This window comes from Numida meleagris, chromosome 3 (assembly GCF_002078875.1).
Source record: "Numida meleagris isolate 19003 breed g44 Domestic line chromosome 3, NumMel1.0, whole genome shotgun sequence".
Classification (NCBI taxonomy): Eukaryota; Metazoa; Chordata; class Aves; order Galliformes; family Numididae; genus Numida; species Numida meleagris.
In genome coordinates, this window is record NC_034411.1 from 8,340,997 (window position 1) to 8,359,573 (window position 18,577).

General features: G+C 45.7%; 1 long non-coding RNA gene across 16 annotated transcripts in view; it reads right to left on the reverse strand.

Annotated features, from left to right (window-relative positions):
• Window positions 1-18,577, reverse strand: part of LOC110397031 — a 53,818-nt gene that overhangs the window by 12,880 nt on the left and 22,361 nt on the right. For 15 of the 16 annotated variants that reach the window (XR_002437479.1, XR_002437481.1, XR_002437476.1 and 12 more), the window contains 5 exons: window positions 12,118-12,297; window positions 11,238-11,397; window positions 9,718-9,926; window positions 8,787-8,949; window positions 1,878-1,999 (listed from right to left, as the gene is read on the reverse strand). This is a non-coding gene — a long non-coding RNA (uncharacterized LOC110397031). The remainder of the gene's footprint in view (window positions 1-1,877; window positions 2,000-8,786; window positions 8,950-9,717; window positions 9,927-11,237; window positions 11,398-12,117; window positions 12,298-18,577) is intronic. The other variant, XR_002437488.1, reaches the window with a different exon arrangement.

Below are 18,577 nucleotides of genomic sequence, written 5' to 3' on the forward strand. Positions count from 1 at the left end.
ATATTGGTTTCAAGGGAGCAGATTCCATAATATGGTTTGCTAGGGAAGCTGGTTTCCATTTAAAAAGGAGGAAAAAAAATTCTCTCTGAGCCAGCTTTTGAATGCTCTCCTTTGTTAACTAGCACAGTTAACAGGCCTGAATATGACAACAAGCTTTACATCAATAGCATGCCTCAAAGGGAGAAAATGAGCAAGGAAAAGCAGCTTGAACAGTGATCAGTGCAAGGGTACCTGACAGAGCACAGTCTGCTTTTGGGTTGGCTTACGGAAAGAAGGAAAATATTAAGAAGATAAATATTAATAGTGTTCCCTCTCTGTCAGGATATCCCTTCCCTTGCAATCATGCAATTTTACTGGACCTTTGCGCTCATAGAGCATTGAGAAACAATGTGTTTCCCCACTAGGAAAAGATGAAGAATGTTAATTGGTTTTACTAAAGCCAATAGTGTTCTTGGAGGAAAGGGTACGCTAGCACCCTGCTAGCACAGCCAGTGCAAACACAAAATACCTGTCTGTGGAAGACAGAGGCTTCATCCCAATGCTGTCAAATTCGGTGGCAGTTACCTATTTGCAAGTTGCTCACAACCTCTGCAGTGTTGGTAGCAGCACTTTGACGTGGCACGAGGCTCAGCCAGCCGCTCTACTCCTGGCCCACATGGCCAAGCATGGCACGAATGGCCAAGTGTGGATTTTGTGTAAACTACAAGTTGGAAGCTCTCCCACATAACACAGCAGATCATGATTCGCACCGTGTTCTGAACAACGCCATGGTGAAGGCTCTGCCCATACCTGTCCTGGAGGCGGCAAAGAGAGAGACTTCCTTCTGCCAAGGATACAGCTTAGACACCAGGCATCCGACACACATTCAATGCATCAGAAACCCCAAGATGAATAAGTGTGTTTTTGAAGATTCGAAACAAAACCAGTTGTGGGTATGGACTGAGATATTTTCTGGCTGTGCCTGAGGGTACAGGAGGTGGTTTAGAACCCTCAAGTTCTTAACCAGTATCTCTGCTGAGATCTACTTGACTCATGGTCACAGCTCAGCCTCTAAGCTCTTGTTTTATGTTTGAGGAGGAAAAGGTAATGCCCTCTTTAGTATAAACATCAGTGACAATAATTTAGCCCTTTGCCCTTGTCAGGGCTGAGCAACCTCCAGGAAAGCCAACTTTAGTAGAACTTTTCTATCTCAAGCACCTCTACAATCTTCACAGTAACAGCCCATTTCTTGAAGTGATCATCAACTGCAATTGCTTGAAGCTCATCCTGAGATATCATAGAGTCCTTCATGGAAGAGGGTTCATTTTTTGAGATGGTTATTTTAGGTATTGATAGAAGAAAAACAGAAGCTGATACTCACAAAATCCTTCATTAGATCTACAAAATGCAATCAATTTTATTTTTTTTTTTAAATCTTGTTCTTTCTCCAGTTTTAACATCTATCCCAACTTTCTGTTTCCTACAGCAGCTTTCATTGGGCTATAGCTCAATCTTCACACTATTAACCTACAGATACTTGCTCTCCATCAGCATTTCTACTTGGAAGCAGCTAAGAAATTAAAGGTAAATTAGCTCATTGTTGAATCACTTGATATAATAGACTCAGTGTGTTAATCCTGATGTATGTGGTCTGGGGAAGTGAGTAAAGAGGGCTGTTGTGTTGGTTTGGGGAGTTTTTCTCGTCCGTGCCTAGCACATGTGGTAAGGCAACAGCAATAAATCAGAACAAAGGAAATAAAGTACTAAGGCTTTAGGGAACATGTGTTTTAGAAGAAATAGTTGGCTCGCCACTAAAAGCAGTACTGCCTCATAACGGATGTTTAAAATACAGATGTAAAAGAGAAAGACAAAATTATGTAAATAATACAGTGACTTACAGGTCGGTGCAGCTTTCAAACAACACTGCAAGCCCATCCATCTTCCTGGGCCCGGATAGACAGACCTCAAGCTCCATAACAGTGGCACATCTCATCTCCAAGCTGTGCTGTGACACATCAGGCTGCCAACAAAGCATTAGATAGTTAAAACCAACCCAAGCAACCAACGTATTCTTTCCCAGGATCAAGGCTCTCCAGCTGCTGTTGACAGCCCCACTGCAAAGCAACATCAGCTTGAGACATGCAGCTGGAGGAGTGATTTGTCTTCCCAGGACCCATACATCCCTCACGCTGTAACGGTATGGCAGCAGTTTCACACGGCAAGAGGGGACTTTGCTGAGCCTCTTTTCTCAATGCTGGGCAGGCAGAAATACTCAACTGAAGTGATGATTACTTTGGAGCACATTTTTACAGGATATTTAGGAGCCCTAGACAGGAAGAGGAGGAGGGAAGTTCTCAAAGCCTTCACGTGGGTCAGACTCAATCTCAATGGGCATTTTCCTCCTCTCTCCCTACAACTTATGTGGTGTCCTTTAAGAAATGCCACCCTGCACTTTCAGGCACCTCAATGTGTCTGCACAGAATCTGAGGCTTCATACCACAACCTCTTGTCTGATGGGATGCCCCTGGGACTTCCAATCAGGCCAACGGGCAATACTGGGCAAACCCAGGCTATGGGCAAGAAACCAACCCCAGAAGCTGGCAGAACACAAGAAACCCCAAGAGGATGAAAATGCTCCTACTTGCCAGTCCCATGCTTGTTAACTTTTTAGGGTAAATGGCCTTTATTTCATTTAATGCAATATCTTTGCCACAAGTCCTCTGGCCAAGTAGTGTAACATTAAATGTGCCGTACACACACTTTGCTTGTGATGTTGGTCTGTCTTCCCATATTTCCTCTTTTCTCTTGCTTTATCAGTTCCATTCTTACATAAAAAGAAAGCTCACATGTAGAGATTTTAGCTGGGGCTGTGAAAAGGGATACAGGAGGAAGACATCATAAAAGTAATCTGGAAAATATAGTTTGGGTGTGATTGATGAGCTCAGACCTGTGATAAGCCCTTATTTAAAGCAGCGGGTAGAGAAGCAGAGCCAGCAGTGGGAATGCTTAGGAGTGAGGAGAGTGGAGCCGCATCTCCCTGCATCAGTAGTTGAATGCTGGATGCTGGTCAGAACAAGGGGTCTGGCATTAGGCCTAAGCAGGGCTTTGATCGGGATGCACAGTACAAAGCATGAAAAGGGCAGGGAACAGCACAAAACCTGCAGGAATACTGCAAAGAAATGGGAGAAAAAATGCAATTTCCTTTGCTACAGACCAGGGCGAAACAGTAAAATCCTGGCATAAAGGTCTTAAGATGCATCCAAACAGTACTTCTCTACAGTAAAGAGAGGAGGAAAGCCATCTCAGTCAGCACTTCTCCCCGTTCACCACCTTGAAAAGAGACCAAGAGCACACAGTGAGTTGGCTGCTCAAAGCTGAGAAGTATCAGCACTACTAGATTGTAAAGTTAAAGCAGGACACACTAGAATGAGAGTTTGCAGACACCAGTGCTCTGAAACAGTACCATCCTGCCACCTGAAATCATATACCATATGTTGAGCTGGGCAGTGCTTTTCCACCCCAGTGGTCCTAGCAGGCTGGTATTTTACCAGACATGGCCACTTATCATCTGATCTGGGAAGAGGACATTAAGGAAACCTACTCATATCCTGCAGCAACCAGCTCCAGAGCAGACAGGGCAGACACCTCTCCCCTGGGAAATACACCGATCCTGGCTCCATCAGGTTGTGCAAGCACAAGCAACCCGAGCAATCTCAAGGGGAGCTTCCCCACATCGATGAGCTCTCCAAGCTTCAGTAAATGAAATCCAGAAGAGATTGGTTTGGGTTAGAAACAGAAGGAACTTCAGCAGGTTAAGGAACTAACGAGCAGGGAAAATGCACTGCAATCTGGAACATCTGTCCTGCAGTATTCAGTACGACCCCAGCAGTGCCTGTTTCAAAGGATAAATCTGCAAATGAGGCCTCCAAAACCTTGATGCTAGTTTAAAAACCCAAGCAAACAAAGAACTCAGTGAAGTTTTGGTTCTTTATTCATTGCTTTCCAGTTACTGAGCCTGCAGAGTATATTCAGGTCATGTTTTCAATCTTTTCTCCATTATTACAAAAGAAAGAAATATGCTTTATAATATTACATTGTAATGAAAACTGAGATTTCCTCCTTGTGCTCTCTTTCAGGATCCACGCCTCTGAGGAAAGCTCAGAGCACTGTCAATTTGTGAGAAAACAGAACAGGCAAAATTGGAATTCCAGAGGTGGACGATCAGAGGTGAACTCAGCGCAGACGTTTTATTAAATCACGCAGACGTTTCATAAATCAGCCAAGGCCGAATTATTGTTAAGAGAAGAAATCAATCTTAAACCAAAAAAAGGGCTGTAGAAGCCAACCTAGTCATAGCCTTAAAGAAAAACTCAGAGTCTGGAACACAGAGTTTTGGCTGCTGCCCATGAGCAGAGCCCTGCTGTGAGAGCAGCCAAGGACCACCCCACCCTTGGAACACTAACAGGGGGACAGCTGCAATCCCACCCAACAAGTCCCCAAACACGCGGATGTCACCGCAAGCTCCCTTCCTTCTGCCATACCCTGGCCACAGCGCTCAGGCTCCTGCCCTGTGGCTGACAAACTGGGTCAGGGTAATCTCCAGCAATCCAGCTAAGCCAGCTTTCTGCCTGCTCTGCATTTTCAGCAGCAATACAGAGCAGATGCAATGGGGGTCAGGATCTGGCCCCCCACATGCATAGTTTTAAAGATTACATTCAGCAGAAGCTATTGCGAGGAGGAAAAATTGCTGAGCCCAAGTTATTCCTCTGACCTTGAATGCTTTAAAACATAATATTTTATTTGGCTGGTTACGGAAAACATGTGGCAGAACCTTCATTTTTCTGGAAGGCTTGTCCTGCAACACAAAAGGAAGAAAAATAATTGAACTTTTATTCCACCTCTCTCTGCTATGTACATCCCTGCACCCACAGAAGCTGCTCTCACTTGAATTTTAAGATCTGAATACATTTGATAACTGTATTTGCTCTGCAGAAATGCCAGTCAAAAACAAACACTGTACTCTTTGGGGTTGGGACAAACAGGAAAGTGCCCCCATTAAAATTTCATGCTCAAAGTGAGATCGGAAGGGTCAAAATGAACAGTTGTTTTTAAAAAAGGTTCAGGACAGACTTCAATAGCACAAAGAACCAGCAATTCCTACCATACCTAGCAGCAGCAGAATTTTTTTCAATGCTCAACAATTATAATCCTTTACCTGAGTACAAGGCTGAAGGACTAATTTGCAGTGCCATTTTTGGGGAAAAAAAAGGTTTATTTTCAGAGTTCCAGTTTCCAATCTGACCTAAATTCAGCCCTTAATTCAGCCCCTTTAGGCACAGTCTTTCTCTTGTCTGAAAGAGACAGGACTAACTCAGTCACCTCCCCAACCTCCTGCTCATTCTAATGATCTCCGACAGTATTTGCAGGGGAGACATCATATCCAACACAAGAAACACAGCAAGAGGGTTTCCTGTTTTCCCCATCCTGCTGGCTGTTCTTCCAGCATCCAACTCCCTCCTGAGCCTTTCCTATGGACACATTATAAAAGACTCTTCCTAGAATGGCTAGACGGGCTTCAAGCCCTCAACCTGCAGAGTGAGTGCAAGCCTGCTGCAGCAACACAAGGGGTGCTGAGTCTCTGGTGCTTTCCCACAGGCGGATGATGCTGTGGGCATGCAGGTGAAGAGCTTAAGAACATTTCACCCTACCAGCTCAGCTCCACGGATGGTTTCTTCCAGCTGAAAGACAGCAACAAGCAGCAGTGAGAGATAGCCTTCCCTGCCTTTCCATCTGCTCCTGCAGACACGTATCACAGCATAAGTGTTTCTAGAGGTCTCAAAGCAAAAAAGGGGTCATGATGGTTGGGACAGTGATAGCTATTGCCCTACTTTCTTCATCAGACATAAATCCCACAGCTGTCCTCTAAAGCTTCTCTGCAGCTAAGCAGGACCTGTAACTCCTTTTCCCCCTGCTGAGTGACCAATTAGCCCCAGGCAACCTCTTTCCTTTTAAGTAACAGGCAAGTCTGCTGTCCAAGGCACCTGTGCTCTGTGTTCAGCAAATCAGCTGCTGTTTCCTCTGGCTGTGCTCATCAGGCAGCCGGTGAGAGCCCCTGTGTGCAGTGCCTGTTGCACAGCCAAGAGCTCGCTGCCACTCAGCAGCTGGCACTTGGCACAATGTCAGCACGTGACTCAGGCTGGCGCAGTGCTGGAGATGCCTTCCCCTGCTTTCTATCTGCAAGTGATTCATTGCGTTCAGACCATGTTGTTGGTGTGCCAGCTATGCTGTAAAAATCTGGAGTTAATAAACTCCACTTTCAGGTCAAGGCAGTGCTTTCCAGGGTGTAGTTTTGTAGCGCAGGCAGTGCTCGCTCCCACTCCAGCAGATAGCATCGTTGCTCTGTTGATGTGTTTCCCACTGGGAAAACCCCACAGTTGCATACAAGAACAACTCTGGGAAAAGTCTCTTGCTCTACCTCCTCCTGCCCAACAACCTAGCTCTTCTGTGCTTCCTTCGGTGTGGAGAGCACAGCCCACAGCCCCGCGTCCCCAGTCCTTACCCCTAACCATGTGAGAAGCCTCCTGGAACCTGCCAGCTGCGGCCCCCCAAGAAAGGAGGGAATATTTTAAAAAGAAAAAGAAAAGCAGAAGATGTCAGCAGATGCTGCAAGCCCTTGAAATCAGAGGAATCTGAAAAATGTTAACTCAGCTCCAGGTACAGAACAGTGACTGCCTTGGACAGCACCTTGGTGCAGCAAAGCAAGTCCCTCCTGGGAGGACTGGTTAGTTCCAAACTCCCTTCTCCTTCCACTCCCCCTTGAGGGAACCTGTCCTGGAGCATTTCTGGTTATGGAGGCCTAAATCTGCTTCAGATCTGGCCTTTAACCTCTATGCCTTACATCTAAAGCTGCAAGATGGAACATTTCTTCTTTTCCTCACCTTTCCTGCAAGAAAGCAAAAGGAAAGGTGAGCTTTGCTGTCTGGATGTGTTTTGCTGAACCACAGTGGACAGAAAGGGGAGAGACATTAAGGGGACGGAATTACACTGAGACACTCAGTGAGACACTCAGTGAGACACTCTTCCCTCTCCTGGCACTTAATCCACCTCCTTTCTGCTGCTCTACCAAGCATTTGTGGCCCTGCAAGGACACTGCCTTGTCCCCTTTCAGGCCTGGGAGCAGATGGGGCTTTACCTGCAACATCGCCAGGCTGATTGCAGCCTGGTGCTGCCCTGCTCAGGAGCAAGCTGCATTGAAATGCTGGAGGACAGGCTGCACTTACTTCACTTATGGAGCCAAATAAATAATAGGAACACCTCTGCCACACAGGCTACACTCTGCTAAGCTGCTGCTGCATCTCTCCACAGAACCAGTGACATTTTAGTGTGAGTAAACTAAATCATGCATTACATCGCAGCCTTTCTTCTGCGCTCACTTGTGGATCATCAGCCAAAAAAAAGGGGAAGTGACTTTCACTTCTCAGCATCCCCATGAGACAGGTATGCTTCAGCTCTGGCTATATTTCAGTAGAATTATTCACTTACTCTCAGCCATATTTTCAGCTTGTATGAGGTGGAACAACATCAATGGAGTTTCACCAGTTTACACCAGCCTAAGAACGTGGCTCTGTGTTAGAGGAGAGCAGGATCAGACGTGATCCATGAGACAGACATAGCTAGTGCCATCCGCTTTTCTTACCATCAACCAAAAGGATTAAAGCACTTAAATTCAGCCACTCAGAAGAATATTGGCAAACACACGACAGCTGCGTGCAAATATAATTAATCCTAAAATACTGGTTCTGTGCCCAGCCCTGAGCAGTGAGTCCTGTGCGGTGCTGGATGCTGGGGATGTATGAGCCCCCCAGCCTGGTCATGCTATACCCATCAGGGTTAATGAGGTTTTACAGCCATCCTCTGTCCCCAGCTCTTCACGGAAATTTACTCCTGGGCAATTACAAGATCCCTGAAAAAAAACCCACCAGACTCTGCAACCTCACTGACAGACATCTCAGCCCCTAGGTACATGGATTCAGCTTGGAAGGTGATGTGAGAATTAGCCAGAGAACACAATGCTGTATCTTGAATACTGTGGTTGTCTACAGGAACATTCACCTGGAGTTAATCAGCGATCTTCTAAACGGGGCTGAACATTCGTAACTCCACTTTACAAAAGGAATGCAAGTTACCGGGATTAAAGGCTGCCACTTTTATAAGGGAAACAAAACCTGCAAATACAATAGGCATATTAAGCAAGATTTTGGCAGAATTTGGCCACCTCGGTTGAAAACTACAACTCCTATTCAGCTGCTGCCTAGCCCTGGAGGTGCCTCAACTTGCCTGCTGCCTCCTGGTTGGGATTTCAGCCTCCACAGGCTGTTATCCTGCTCTCAAGCATGTCCAGAGTTGCTCCAGCCCAACCATCTCAGCTCCATCCCACACCCAAGCGTGCCAAGTCCTGGCATCACTACCCTGGGCTGCCAGTGCTGTCCTCACCTCCAGCCCAGCTGCCAGTGTGTGTGAAGCACAGCAGTGAGCACTGCCATCCCCTAGAAATGCCTTTTGCTACTGCAGCCCAAGGAAGCACCTGCCCCAAGTCTGGCCCTACGCAACTCCCTAACAGCCCCTCAAGCACCCAGCTGCCGCGCAGGGAGCAAGGCACAGATAGCCCCAGGTATGGTGACAGTAAAAGGGAGCACAACCTATGCTGTGGCAGGGACACCAGGCACATGGCAGCTACAAGGCCTTTCTTGGATTGAGGCCAAAGCATTTAGCAGTAGACTGCGCAGAGTGGTGGGGTCTTCAGTTACCTTCAAGCTATCCAAAGCTGCCATGCTGTACAGCAAGAGCTGTTTTCCTCCTTTGCAGATGCTTTGCTGTATCACAGTGTCTAAAACAATGCCAGGTCTTGTCCAGGGCAACCCAGGCTGGAGTCAGCTGCATCATTTGCCACTTTTTCCTGTATGACCTAGGCTGGAAGCAGAGCTTTGTTTCAGAAATCCTGCATCCATTTCTCCTCCCGTTGTGGGAGCAGAGTGGTTTCAAACAAGAAATAAAAAATATAAAGTGTCTGTGGTAAACAAGTGCCAAGCTCCAGTTCCCTCTGCGGCTTTCTCTGGGGTTAGTGCTTATTTACCCGCTACCAGTATTCTTAGTCTGACAGCTAACAATGCATTAATCACTGTCAGTGTGATCTTTGTTTCTGCTCCTCTGCAGGTACCTGTCAGAATCACAAAAGATTGATTATCACACCACCGTGGGTGCAGAAACACAGACTTGCACTCCCTTCAGCAGCCACTCCTGTCTGCAGGAAAACACATCCCTTCTCCCACTCCTTCCATCAGCCAGAGCAAAGCCATCCCCCTCGGATTTCTAGCTTCCATGGTTTCACTCCACTTCAGTGGGCTATCTGCTACCTTTTGCCCAGACATCTGTCCTTTTTCTGCTTCGCTAGCACTAAGCACTAAGAGAATCATCAACACATCTCTGCAGCGTTGTGCCATTCCAGGCACCCTGCTCCCTTCATTAACCATGTGAGATGGTGTCCCTCTCTCCTTCACTGAAAGTTTTCTATGGCTCACGTCTAACCGGCGGGCCACATAGTGCATGCAGCATTTAGATTTACAACAAATAAACCCAGGAGCAGTCTCTGGGAGACATTTAAGCTTCGTCACAGCAGAAGCAGCTGCAGCTCTTCTTACTCCACCATTCAGAAGAGCCCTGGCAAACTGAAATACGCACCTTGAAGTCTGGACCCAGCTATCCACATGGAACTGACACTGTCAGAGGACAGAGGGACGCTGAGGGTCTGTCTGCATGTGGTGGCTGCAAGCACACATGTATGCTGGTACAACAGCAAGGGCCTCCAAAGCAGAGTGGTGAAGTTGTTTCCTACAATGTGAGTACAGCTCTTCCCAAAAGGGAGAGGAAACAAGCTTTGTCTAAAGCACCTAAAGGGAGAATAAATAAAAAATATTTTGTTTTTACTCAAATGCAAGCTGCTGCCATTAAGAGGGGCCTCCAGCAATGCCCAGAGCCTTCCCTGCAGCAGCAGCCAGGGAAGCCTGCCTTGGCTGCCCTTTGTTGCTAGCACCGCCTGAGGAAGTAATTCTCTTGTCTCCCTCCCATGAACATTTCTGTGCATGATTCAGCAGCTGTCTACAACAAGCAATTGGGAAGATGAATGAGTTCGCTAGGACAGAGGGAAGAACTGAGAGAGAGCATCTCTCTGGGTGAGTGGGGACATTTCAGCAGATGCAGCTCCCATTTGAGGTGTGGATAAGTTTGGAGGTGTCTGGCCCTGGGAGGAGCAGGAGGGATGGGGACTCTTACACGAGGTAGGATTGCCATCCTATGCACAGTGTAGCCCTCCTCCCTCCTCCCACCCCTTGCAAGCCTTGTGTCAAGGCAAATGTCCTTCCTTCCAGCTCTGGCAACCTCCAGCAGTGGGGCCTGAGGCCTCCATGCCTCCCTTAACCTGACAGCAGCAACTCATTACCAGGTTGCTAGCTTAGTGATGTGCATGCTTATTTTGTATACGGAGTGAAATCACAATATACCTTAGGCTGTGTTTTTAGGACATCCCCACAGAGGCTAAATGCTGCTGTTTTTGTTGTAGCAGGATGTGCCATTGCTGCGAGAGCAGCCCTCCTGCTCCCCTGACCCATAACAGGGACATGAGACTGCACACATTTGTTTCTTTTATCGTGCTACATTTGGAGAAAGCATGCAAAACAACCCCCTTCTTGCTTTTTTTGCTGTAAGAGGTCCATTGTTGCTTCTCAGAATCTGGACCCAGTTTGTTTCTTATTTGTAGCTTTTAATAATAAAAAAAACCTTTCCAAGATAGGGAGATAATTAAGTATCTCTTAACAAATATTTAAACAGGAAAGATTCAAAACATGCATCCCTAAGCTCCTCTCAGCTTTTTAGCCACAGCTTGGAACTGCATGTCTGTCAGAGTGTTCCCTGCTCTCTTTATCTCACCATTGCCATCAAGCATATGCAGATGTTTTTGGTGAGGCAAATTCTGTTGCTCTTAGTGCCAGATTGGGCTTGGCCTTTATCTGGGTTTCTGTGGCAAAGATGTGGCAAGTGGTAGGCGTTTTTTGGGAGTGCCAGTTCCAGCAGCCATGTGTTACGCTCTTACTTCAGTGCACTTTGAGTTCCTAGCCCTTCTAATGGCTGAGAAAAGTTCAGAGAAGACTAGAATCAAAAGCATGAAAATGCAGGCACCAAAAGGGCCCAGCAAAAGTTATTACCCATAGACTCTGGTGATAACAAAGGCAGTTTCACCATTTCTGAGGATTTGTGTCATGGATTTTGAACACTTGGATCACACACAGTCCTCTTGCCTCTTCTTAAAAGGATCCCACGTGCTGGAGTTGATTCAATTCTCATTCCCCCCTCCGCAGTAAAGACCTGAGAAGCAGGAATAGACAAAATCAAGCAGTAAACAAAATCAAACATTTTGTATATGGCGCAAAATTGTTGTTCTAACACTCTTTGAGCATGTGGACTCATTTAGAGAGGGACAACCAACAAAATATAATTACACTACTCCTAATACAACTTAGGTTGAAAGGGTAACCAGATATATGAATGTCTGTTTCTGTTGAGAGGTTTAGCTCATACCTCCTTCCCAGAGACAAATCTAAAGCAGGAAAGTAGTGCTTACGCCCAAACTGGAATTCTCTAAGTTCTACACTGCTGGAGATATAAATTTTCAATTTATAACTAGGAAATTGCCTCCTGTAAAGAAGCTCTAGAAGTTCCTGTAATCCCAGCCCTGTGAGGGATCCTCATGTCCGCTGGCCTTCAAACATTTCTCTGGCCAGAGCTTTTCAGCCTGCTGTGCTCCTTATAAACACTTAAGAAAGCAGTTGACTCTTCTTAGAGCTTTACTTCTCGAATACTTATGAATTTTAATTGATTTTCCTGGTTCCAGCTACTGGCTGTCTCAGCAAAAGGACAGAGCTACAGTGACCCACACTTCTCTCGGCCCAGCAGCATATCTATTTGTGGCCCTGCACATCACCGGAAATAAACTGCTTTTCTCAGAGAGACCCACTGGCAAGAGTCAGGCTCTCCATAGAAGGCACAGCAGCTTCACGGAGACTCATTTAAACTCAAAGTCCTCACCAAGGGAGTTTTGGAGAGCTGGAAATGCTCCTGGGAGTGGTGATGAGGGAGAGAAGAGGCAGGAAGTTACAAAGAAAGATTTCTCAGCCCATCCTGTGCTTGGAAAGCAGTCCTTTGGGGTATGCCTGCTCCCTTCCATCACGTTTCCTTCTTGTAGCTGGAAGTCTCACTAGTGCAGCACTGAGAATATTTTAAATGATTCATTAATGTTTGTACACATATGCCAGATGCTTTCTATTTTAATAAACAAATAAACAGAAACCTCAAACACCTCCTGAGAGATGGAACACTTTCCCTACAGTGAAAGCCACACTGGCTGCTTGTGCAAGAGAGTGGAAAGTTAAAGAAAATAAAAAACCCACATGCACCCACTACAGAAGCCCATTTAATGAGCATTTCCCCTCCCCTTCTGATCACTTTCCCTGACACACCAGTTTTCCAGACTCTGGGGAGGTGTGGAGGTACTGAGAGATGTCACAGCTTCTTATTTCCCACACAGCACCTATGAGGAGCCTGGACTGGGGGCTTTGGACCACCTTAGCTGAATGTAGCTGATGGGACACTCCATTAATACAGCTACTGAAGCCTTTGATGGGTGTTCATCAGAGCATTAGCCTGTGCAGGTACCTCCATCTCAGTTCTTGAGGTCACCACAGAGATTGTTTCAATTACTTATGGCTGGGGCTTCCTAAGCTATGTAGGTGTTCTGGAAATTTTATCCCAAACCCCTTTTCTTCCAATATTTTGCTACAGTCGTTTGGAAATCAAGTACTGCAATTTCCCAGATCTGGCAGTCTCACTCAACCATGCGGTTCACCATGAAAATTGCAGTATTACACAAGGGATGTCTGAGTTGAACAGTAGGTGTGCAGAAATGGGCCCTGACAGAGCTGTCTGAGAGCTCCAATCCAAAACTGCAGAGAAGGTGATACCAGTAAGAAGTGATCTCTCCGTGCATCAGCTCTCATGAGGCAAGGATCAGCTCCAGATGCACACAGCGTCTTTGTTGTGGGGAACAGTTCATACACGCTGAACCGGTTCTACATCAGCAATCACTATAAAATTTTAACTAAAAAAGTGATGAGTATATTCCTTTTATGTCTTATGCAAAGGCATCTGCTACTGAAAGCAAGAGGGATTCAGGCGAGTGCTCCACAAGATGTGACTAGAATATGTTTCTTCTGAAGTCCTCTCATCAGAAGTAGTAATATATTCCTCCTTTCCCCCTAAGACTTGGAAAGCACATTTTAGTGCCTGCCACAGGACTGCCAGGATCAGCATTTCAAGAAGTAATTCAGCTTTATCAACATTCAACAGCACTGTAATTCAGGAATAATTAATGTAATATTAACATAGAGTTATCAGGAAAGGTAAGAATGTAAGTGTTCGACATCAAATTCATTTAGCATTTGCTGCAATAATGTGATCGGCACAGAGTCATTTAACATCACTGCTAGCTTCAGCAGGAAGGCTTCGAGGTGTGCCTCCCGCTGCGCATACAGCCTGGAGTGCTCCCTGTGCTCCTCAAGGGACATCTTGAGAAGTTGTGCCATGTGTCTGTGGCAAAACAAAAATCCAAGAAGTACTTTTGTAAAGTCTGCCAACGCTTTGCCAATGTATAAAACATATCTATATTTCCACTTATGAACTGTTCGAGATAGATCATGCATACGATATGTAAAGGAATCACAATGAAAGTGATAGATAAGAGTCTGTAGATCTATATTTGTGCATTTATATACACATACTTATGTAAAGGTAGATAAAATTGAATTCATACATCTATTCTGTAGAATGGGGGAATATGCTGTGGCTTTTATAGAGACTGGTTCTTGACTTAGAGAGGATACATCAGGCAGCATAATGTGTACTGCTTATACAAAATTATACACACAGCTACACTGCCATATAAATATACATATATATATACACATAGTTATAAAAATACATTTATAAATTCAGTCAAAGGCTTTGCCTTGTAACAGAGGAAGAGAGATAAGCTGCTTTTCTTCGTAACTGGAGGGGATTTTCTGCCTTTCAGGATAACTAGGTCCAGCAGTTTGGGGACCTGATTCCTGCACTTCTGTTCACTCTGTTCCCAGTACAGCCAAAAGAAAAAGGAGTCTGATTGAGGGATTTCAGTGAGTAGAGTTGCAGTAAATGTCTAGTGGGATTTTCAAACATGCCAAGGCTGCTACCTGACGCTGACATTAGCAGCAGCAAGGTGCCCAGGCATGCTGAAAAATCCCTGCAGCTACTTAAGACTCACTTGCAACAGCATGGTGTATGTGACAGACTGCCACAGCCAGGACATCCACTGAACTTCAGTGGAACTGGGACACCTGGATCCAGCAAATGCCTGCACCACTGAGCACTGGCAGTGCTGCAGGAGTGGAGCATTCTCCCTTGGTTGTATCTGTGCTGCAGCCTGGTTCCTCCCACCCAGCTCACTTTTCACATAACTGCCATGATTGCTCCAAAACCTGGGTACAAAGAACGGAGAACAACAGACATGCCCACAGAAGTAAAAACCTTTGCTCAGCATGATAAGCACCAAAGGCCAGATTCTTCCCCATCAATCAGACATGACATAGGCAGCATGCAGGGGAATGGGTGAAGGATCAAGAATGACTCAGGAGAGAGGACAATTCTCATGCTGTCCTGACAGCCTGAAGCAATTCTGAGGCCATGTTTTACAGCCTCCTTGCATTATATGAGGCTTTAACAGTGTGTCAGGCATGTCATGAACGAACACCACATCTGTCTTTAAAATAGATTTTAAAAAAGAGCTTTCCCTCCAAATAAAGTCTGTGGCTTGAAATTATGCCTAGATACAGTTTCAACGCATTGCTTTTCTTCTGGGGCAACTGCAAAGAAGTCTCACTCCAATGGGGATGATTCTCTCACTGCAGAGATGGGAGCAGCCAGGGCAGCCTTCTGCAGCCCCATATGACATGCTCCTGCTGAATCCAAGTCCCACTGCTTCTTACTGAGTGCCATGCTTGTTTGACTGCGTACAGACCAAGTGCTATAGAAAAATGTAAATATTTTTATGGCCTTGCTTGCTTAAAAGCCTACGAGGATGGCTGGCTAAGTGGAAAGGAATGCTGTGCATACACAGCAGAACAAATTTAATGAAAGACAGAACCCAGAGATATTCTTTAACCCAGAGACGGAGTGCTTTGCATTGTTAAACAGCAGTTGTTTAGTACACCACAAAGAGAGCATTAAAGTCTAGATAACACAATTAATAATGAACTCTCCAACACAAAGTACTGTCACCATCAGCATAACCTCACTCTCTTCATGCACAGAACACAGGCTGACTTTACAGAGCTATTCACTCGTCTCATCTTGCATTTGAGAAACCGGCCAAGTGCCCCGTTCCCTCTGCACCGCTGGAGGATTACAGCGGAGATGGAGACAGGCTCCTCTCCAGGATGCACAGGAGGACAACAAAAGGCAGTGAGCACAAGATGGAAGGCAGGAAGATCTGCCTGCATATTAGGAAAAGTGTTTTCACCATGAGGGGTGCACAGGGGGACAGTGGGCTTCCTGTTCTTGGAGATACACAAACTTCAATTAGACATGACTCTGAGCAATTCATTGCAGTTGGATCTATGCTCAGCAAGGACTGGATGAGGTAGATGCCAAGACTTCTACCAGCCCCTGGGCACTCCTCTCCCCTTATGGGCAGGACATGACAATTCTACAGTTCTTTGGTTGTCTCAAAAGGGTACTTTTGTCCATTTCTTTTCTTGCCTGCCCTCGGCACCAGTATATCCACACTGACTGGCTGCTGCAGATACCACATCTGCTGTACCAGCTGGCTGACCCTCCAACCAAGCAGCACCTACAAAACAGTTTGGCCAGAACTGGAGTACAAGTTATTTTAAAGGCTGGGTTTGGTTTCTAGATTGCCAAATCCAGAAGTCTACAGAATAGACCAAAACAAGAGGTTGAAGCCAGGAGGAGGTGGCAGCTCAGCTCCCTAGTACAGGAGCTGCAGAGGATGGGCTGCAGAACACGAAGCTCTTCTGCGGCACCCAACAACACATGGCAGCAGCAAGAGCACAGGCAGCCAACATCACCAACAGCTGATGAAAATACAAAGGCAGCCTAGATCTCCCTTGACCTGCTCTGTCTTTCAACACAATGTTCAAACCAGGTCTGAAAGTCATCACTTTACACTTACTTCATACCACCTTGTCATTTCAGATGTTACTATCCCAGCTAGGCACAACGTGGGATCTCCTATGGCTGTGTCTGAGGTAGAACTCTAAGTGAAGCCAAGAAAACTATGCAAGGTCGAAAACTTTTGGAAGAGAGCCTAGCTGCAACACCAGAGAAGAGTTAGGAGAGGTGAGCCCTGCACAACGCTTGGCAGTATCCTAATACACTTAATTTTTTTCAGATATGTTTATTTAATTGTATCTTTTCACATCATCAGTGATTGTGTAGTTCAAGTTTAACCTGGGGGTAAAAAAGAAAGACTCGTGAGGATGGATAAAAGCCTGTCTAAAATATTAGAGTCATTGTTAGAGCTAAACATTAAAACTATTTCAAGTTGTTTCTTCAAATATAAATGCTGTAATTATGTTAAACATAATGTTACTTCTTCTGCTTTAACAAGTCCCCAACCTTGTCTGCACACTTGAAAAAAACAAGTAGGCAAGGTTTAGCTGGGCCAGGCCAAAAGCACAAGCTTCCTAAGTCCTGTGCCTGCTGAATTTTAGTTGCAGAGCACATGGTCTCTGGCTTGCTGGGGACATTTTCCCCTTGATTGTGGGGCTCATGCTCATTTGTGGCTCCTTGCACAACTGCACCATCCTTCAAACCCATCTTATCCCCAAGGCTCCCTACTGTTCCTCCACTTGCTCCTCCTGCAGCCCTGGCTCCTCACTGCATGGACCATTCTCTGCCCTAAGGCACCAGGCAAAGCTGACCCTTCCCCCTCCACTGCTACCTGCAGCATCTACCCACTGACCAGGGATTTGAATTTGCCTCGCTCCTGGATGCTTTGGGGGCATCTTTGCTTAGGCCTGGGAGCCAAATGCAGCTGCAGCAAGGAGCCAGCGAGCTGTGAAGGGGTCTGTGGTCTTGTAACTGCGTGACTGGAGAGTGTTTCCATTGAGCTTTTACATGGCCCCATTCCCCTTCTCCCACTATTTCTGGCTGCAGTTACAGCCGTGTGTGAACAATGCACCCTGTGTGTATGTTTCTCATTTGGCACACAGGCTTGTAAAACATTTTTAATATGTGATTTACAGTGGTTCTGGCTTGGACTGAAACTCTTACCCGCAAAAACTGAGCAAGGGTAGACTGTCAGAAAGCATTTAGGGGCAAGGTAGGAGCAGGCAGGCACCCAGCACCACACCCTACAGGCAGCAATAAGCCAAGGCACTGTTCCTCCCTCGGCCAGTATTAGCCCCAGAAGAGCATCCCCAGTTCCACAAGTGATATCCTCTGGAGATAAGCAGCATTGGTGACTGCTCACTTAGACACTGTCAAAACCAGAAGCAAAAAGCCACCATAGTGTTTGAGCCACATCTGTCTGTGACCTTTTCTTCCCCAGAAAACTGCAAAAGTAGTACTGGAAATATAGGAGGAATAGAGAAAACTGTGGCATTTTGCTTGAACTGGATAGTAGGTGGGAAAAGAAGGAATTCCTATAACAGGAATACATTTTTAAAGGGAATTTTCATGAAAAGCAACATATAGTTTGCAAGAATCAGGCTCAGTTTGTCATCCTTTGAGCTCCTTAAGTGATCTTTCAAAATGCTCAAGTAATACTAGATACAGTATCCTATCCAAATTCCAATTTCTTATTAGACTTTAATAAAGTCTCAATTGAAAAAGATAATATAAACTTCCTGTCCTACAAAACTGCTACCACATGCCACTAAAGCAGCAGGGGAACGAGGCAGCACTGTCCTGCATATCTGATCAGCAGACGGAGACTTCAGCTCTCCCTCACGGTGAAATGCATTATGAAATGGGAGACTGCTATGATTTGATTTTATAATCTTTTACTATAGGACAATGTTATCTCCAAATGCTGGCAAAATACACTTAATCACATCTTTGATGATTCTTTACAGATTTGTTGCCACAGTGTAAAGTGCAGAGAAATGTTTCAAAGCCCTCTGGAAAGCCTAGCTAGGATGATTTCTTCACAGGTTGAAGCACACAAGACAAGTGCAGAAATCTGAAAGGCTCTGCAGAAATCACTTTATAAGGAGGAAGGCAGTTCGTAAAATAATCATGACTGGATAGTTTTGTTTTTTCCTTTTGAAGCACCTTGTCTCTGCTGGCATAAACTCAAAGACACTGAGTTCATGGAATCATAGAATCAGTAAGGTTGGAAAAGACCTCTAAGATCATCCAGTCCAGCCATGAACACGTCTCCACCATGCCCACTGACCACAACCCTCAGTGCCACATCTCCATGGTTCTTGAA